Source organism: Zea mays, chromosome 3 (genome assembly GCF_902167145.1).
Source record: "Zea mays cultivar B73 chromosome 3, Zm-B73-REFERENCE-NAM-5.0, whole genome shotgun sequence".
Taxonomy (NCBI): domain Eukaryota; kingdom Viridiplantae; phylum Streptophyta; class Magnoliopsida; order Poales; family Poaceae; genus Zea; species Zea mays.
Window position 1 is genome coordinate 63,193,490 of NC_050098.1, and position 6,000 is coordinate 63,199,489.

A 6,000-nucleotide genomic window follows, 5' to 3' on the forward strand; every position below is an offset into this window, starting at 1 on the left:
AGGCCGAAGGGCCACAGGTGAAAAAAGTGATAAAAATGCCAGAAATCCTGAGCCCACCGATAGAGGCAGATTTGTCGAAGATGCAAAAAGCTCCTACCGCAACTCCCAAGAGGAGGAGGATGGCCAGCGTGCTAGATGTTGTTATGGAGACTACAAAGGCCTTGACCCCTGCTTCTATTAAGAAAGTTGCCGATGTTGCCAAGGGCTAGGCCGAAGACGAAGCTGAGCCTACAGTGCCCATTGAGGCGAAGGCTATCACGCCTGAAGACAAAGCTGATCAGCAAACTTCGGATACCAGCATGACAGCAGGGCAAGAAATGGCAAAAAGCAAAATCTCCTGCCCTCGAAGCCCCAGCCGAAGCTGTTGATTACATTTATCGACATGCTTCGGGGAAGAAATTATCCGAAGAAAAAATCCTTGAAGCCAGACACTATGCCCAGAAATTAAAATATCCGAAAGGAGCTCTAGTGTTTAACGGCACTAATGAAAATGATTTCTTGTACTGTCTCCCGGACAGCAAAGAAATATCCATTTGCCGGGAGATAGCTAAGAGCATGGGATTTCTTAAGCTTGAAGAAGGTCTTTCGGTCTTGTCGAAGGATGATCTTGCTGATAGCCTTGCGTACAACAGTATAAAGGTATAGAAGTTAACTTTGGAGTTAAAAAATGAAGTACTTTATTGCCATGCTCAATTCTTTCTTCTTCTTTGCAGGGCTTAATTCTTAGTAATGCTTTGAGGGCACAGAAGAGCGTCGAAGATGAAGGTTGTACAGTGGCTCTTAACAACCTTCGCTCAGAGGTAATTGAGCTAAGAAATGAAGGTCTAGAAAAAGACAAGATTTTGATTTCATTGGTAAATAAAATAAAAGAAGACAAAGCTCAATACAAAGCTCAAGCCGAAGCCCAAAAAGCTGAGGTTGAAGACCTTCGGAGACAACTGGCCGAGGCTAATGAAAGGTGTGCGCTCGCACAGGCTAACCAAGAGATCAGTGAATACTGGAAAAATAAGCTAGAGAAAAATGTTGAAGAACTTCGCGAATCCAAGGAAAGGTGCTTTGAGAAATCCTTGGATTGCGCGAAAAAAATTAAAAACTAGGTTCGCCAAAGTTGGCGCCTACTCTTCTAAAGAAAATTTCATACGAGGCGACCCCAAGGGCGTTGTTGAATGGATAAGTGGAGAAGCTGAAGCGTTCGAGGAAATCTTGAATGATCGCGGGGATATTTGTGCGTTTTCCGGCACGCGGGGTATCTCAGCTATTCTGGAGAAGGCCGAATGTGATCACGTTGAGGCTATAGCCTAGGCCGAAGCTGCTTTCTCCATAGAGGATACGAAAGATCCTTCAGCCGAAGCAACTTTAATGGGCGGGAAGTTTTATAACGATGTCTGGGTGAACGGTGGCCGAGAGCTGGCCCACGAGATTATAAAAAAAGAATGAAAAAGACACCCACGACGTCCGGGCTAAAGCAAAGCGAGCTGAAGAGGCTGCTGAACGCGAAAGGCATATAGGTATTATTTTTTGGTTTTTAGCTTCAGTACTTTGTTTTGTGGCTTCGAACTAATCGATTTACCTACTTCAGCTGAACTATCCCCACCACCGGAACCGTATGATCCCCTAGCTGATCCAGAAATGAAGGAAGCACTGGATATTATAAGCATGTCAGACTCCATTATTGACGAAGTCGTCGATAAACTTTTGAACGAAGTTGCAGAAAAAGTCCTTAGAGAAGAATAGATTTTATTGTAATAATATTTTGAAATGCTTGATGTATGGAATAATGGAATGAACATTAGGCTTCTATTGTAACAAAACTATGTGACATTTGATGTATGTAACATTGAATCGAATATGTAAAATATTGTAATTTATTTCTTTGTGATGCATGAAATTTACACACATACCGTTTTTGAGCCTTCGGCGAAAAAACACCTTCCCTTCTTTTCATGCTTCGTAAAGAAAGAGATCCTTTCTTATGACAAGGCTGATAAAACTGTATTTCCTGAAGCTTACTTCGTGCCTTAGCACATTTTCATTTTGACGAAGCATTTGCCGAAGATTGGCTTCGTATTCGATTCTTGTGTCGTTAATGCAATATGATGTATGATGTCATGTTATGCAAAATGATGTGATGATATGATGCAAAATGGTGAGGATGCCGAAGACACACACCCACACGCCCACACTGGAATATACAAGACTTTGCATCCCCTTAGGAACGTCTTTTGAGTCTAAGCTCTATGTTGTCACACCCGTCTCCGAGGGGCAGAACCGGGTGCATCGCATATGTGTGCCAGGATCTATTTCCACACATATGTTGATGTCACAAGTGTAATATATCAAAAGAACAATGCATAAAAGCGTAAATAATAATTATATTAACATATTACACTTCGAACAGACATAATGTCTTAACCTTTATTCATCAAAGTACAGCGAAACAAGGACATCCATCCACAGGAAGATGACCGGGGGTATCACTAGACTAGCATCCATGGAGTTCAGCATCATATCTTCATCTGCAACTTCTGATCAAAATTAAGCAAGAGTGAGATCACTTATGGTCGGGGCTCAGCAAGTGGGGGAAAAACTAATGCAAGGTAACAAGGTGAGGCTAAGGTTGAGCAGTAAGCATTTTAGTTGGTCAACATTTTATTAATTGTCGGCGTTTCGAGACCGGGGGGTCCCTAAGCCGACGAGTGAGTGTGCCGCGTGCCCCAGCCCAGATGGGTCGAGCGCGTGGGCGAGCGCGAAGGGGGGAAAGGCGAGGTGGCCGGAGACGGGCGTGAGAGAGGTGGAGATCTCGCGGCCTTCGTGTTCGTCCCGCGCCCAGGTCGGGTGCGCTTGCAGTAGGGGGGTTACAAGCGTCCACGCGGGTGAGGGAAGCGAGCGGCCCCAAGAGAGCGCCTGTCCCGTCCTCGGTCCCGCGCGGCCAACCTTCTCTAAGAAGGCCCTGGTCCTTCCTTTTATAGTCGTAAGGAGAGGATCCAGGTGTACAATGGGGGGTGTAGCAGAGTGCTACGTGTCTAGCGGAGGGAGAGCTAGCGCCCTAAGTACATGCCAATGTGGCAGCCGGAGAGATCTTGGCGCCCTGCTGGTGTGATGTCGTGGCTGTCGGAGGAGCAACGGAGCTTGGCGGAGGGACAGCTGTCGGAGCGGTCGAGTCTTTGCTGACGTCCCCCTGCTTCCGTAAGGGGGCTGAGAGCCGCCGTCGTCACAGGGCACGCGGGGCGCCATCATTGCCTATCTGGCGGAGCTGGCCAGATGGGACACCGGTCTTGTTCTCTGCGGCCCGAGTCGGCTCGGGGTAGGGTGATGATGGCACTCCCTGTTGACGCGGCGGGCCCGCGCCCGAGGCCGGGCGACGTGGGGGCTCTTCCGAAGCTGGGGTCGAATCTGTCTTCTGTTGCCGAAGCCGAGCCCGAGCCCCTGGGTCGGGCGAGGCGGAGGTCGTTCGGCAGAGGCCAGGGCGGAGTCCGAGCCCTAGGGTCGGGCGGAGCGGAGTTTGCCGTCTTCCGGGTCTTAGCCCGAGTCCGAGCCCTAGGGTCGGGCGGAGCGGAGTTTGCCGTCTTCCGGGTCTTAGCCCGAGTCCGAGCCCTGGGGTCGGGCGGAGCGGTGTTCGCCGTCTTCCGGGTCTTAGCCCGAGTCCGAGCCCTGGGGTCGGGCGGAGCGGAGTTCGCCGTCTTCCGGGTCTTAGCCCGAGTCCGAGCCCTAGGGTCGGGCGGAGCGGAGTTCGCCGTCTTCCGGGTCTTAGCCCGAGTCCGAGCCCTGGGGTCGGGCGGAGCGGTGTTCGCCGTCTTCCGGGTCTTAGCCCGAGTCCGAGCCCTGGGGTCGGGCGGAGCGGAGTTCGCTGTCTTCCGGGTCTTAGCCCGAGTCCGAGCCCTGGGGTCGCGCGGAGCGGAGTTCGCCGTCTTCCGGGTCTTAGCCCGAGTCCGAGCCCTGGGGTCGGGCGGAGCGGAGCTTCCTATGGCGCCTTTGGCAAGACCTGACTGCCTGTCAGACTCACTCTGTCGAGTGACACTGCAGTCGGAGTGGCGCAGGCGGCGCTGTCCTTCTGTCAGACCGGTCAGTGGAGCAGTGAAGTGACGGCGGTCACCTCGGCTCTGCCGGAGGGCGCGCGTAAGGATAAAGGTGTCAGGCCACCTTTGCGTTAAATGCTCCTGCAACTCGGTCAGTCGGTGCGGCGATTTAGTCAGGGTTGCTTCTTAGCGAAGCCAAGGCCTCGGGCGAGCCGGAGATGTGTCTGCCGTTAAAAGGGGGGCCTCGGGCGAGACGGAAGTCCCTCGAGGTCGGCTGCCCTTGTCCGAGGCTAGGCTCGGGTGAAGCGTGATCGAGTCACTCGTATGGACTGATTCCTGACTTAATCGCACCCATCAGGCCTCTACAGCTTTATGCTGATGGGGGTTACCAGCTGAGAATTAGGCGTCTTGAGGGTACCCCTAATTATGGTCCCCGACAGTAGCCCCCGAGCCTCGAAGGGAGTGTTAGCACTCGCTTGGAGGCTTTCGTCGCACTTTTTTGCAAGGGGACCAGCCTTTCTCGGTTGCATTTTGCTCCGGTGGGTGCGCGCGCCGGGTGTAGCCCCCGAGGCCTCGGAGGAGTGGTTTCACTCCTTCGAGGTCTTAATGCCTTGCGTAACGCTTCGGCTGGTCTGGTTGTTCCCTCATGCGAACTGGCCGTAGCCCGGGTGCACGGTCGGGGCCCAAGTTCTCGGGCTGGTATGTTGACGCTGTCAACGGTTCGGCCGGAGCCGGGTTTGCGAGAGCAGCCCCCGAGCCTCTGCACAGGGCGAGAGGGCGATCAGGGACAGACTCGGCTTTTTGCATACGCCCCTACGTCGCCTTTCCGCAAGGAGGAGGGGGGAGTGCGCCATGTTACCCTCGATGGGCACCGAACATGGTGTCTCCGGTGAGCTGCAAGCGGGTAATCCGAGTGGACGTCCGTGCCCCGTTCGTTGGGGGTCGGCTAGGGGCCCAGAGGCACGCCCAAAAGTACCTGCGGGTGATCTGCCGGACCCGGTCCCCTGGCGACGGGGTCCGAGGGCTCGATGCCTCCCTCCGATGGGATTCCGTTACAAGATCGCTCCCGCTGGTCTCGGAAATGTCCTAGGGTACCTCGGGAGCGCAGCCTCAGCCTCGGTTATGTATCGAACGTACCCCTGGTCATCCCTCGCTCGGCGTCTGAGGCGACTGTGAACCCTTCGGGGGCCAGCCTTCGAACCCCTGATCAGTAATGGGCGCGGAGCCCGAGTAGCCTGAGGCGGCCATGGAGCCCTTCGGGGGGCCGGCCTTCGAACCCCTGACCAGTAGTGGGTGTCGGGCCCACGCGATCTGAGGCGACTGTTGAACCCTTCGGAGGGCCAGCCTTCGAACCTCTGATCAGTAGGGGGGCTCGGAGCCCGGTTCCTTCACAGGGAAGGATCCTTTTCGGGGTATCCCCCTTTCCCGGTCCCTGTTGCAAGAGATAGAGAAAGAGGAAAAAAGGAAAAGGATACGAAATCGAACGACGTGGCGTACCTTTTTTGGCGCGGTTATTGCGGCGAAGGCGAAGCGTCGCCCGCTTCTCCTGCCAGAGGCGCCGCCTGTCCCGCCGCGGAGTTAATGCGACAGGGCGAGTGGTTGCGGGGCGGCCGCTGCGCGTGCGCGAGCCGTTCGAGGGACGGATCACGGGTGCGCCGTCTTCACGCCGTGAGAGGAGGCTCTCTTGCTGCCCCTAGATGGGACGTGAGCCTGGCTGACGACGCGACCGCTGCTCCCGCCCGCCTGCCACCGTCATTACTGCCGGCCCACTTTCGGTCGTATTGACCGTCGCGCCAGGCTGGCGCCGCTGGGTCGCCTCGAGTCGCGGCATCGGTTCCGCAACCGAAGAGGCGCGGCGGTGGCGCAAGTGGCGGTGCAGTTGCCTGCATGCAGCATCCGGCGCGCCGGTTGCGTGACGCGTGGGCCTGGGCCTCCAAGCTGGCGTGTCAGAAGTCGGAGAAGCGCGTCCACCTGGCGCGGTTGC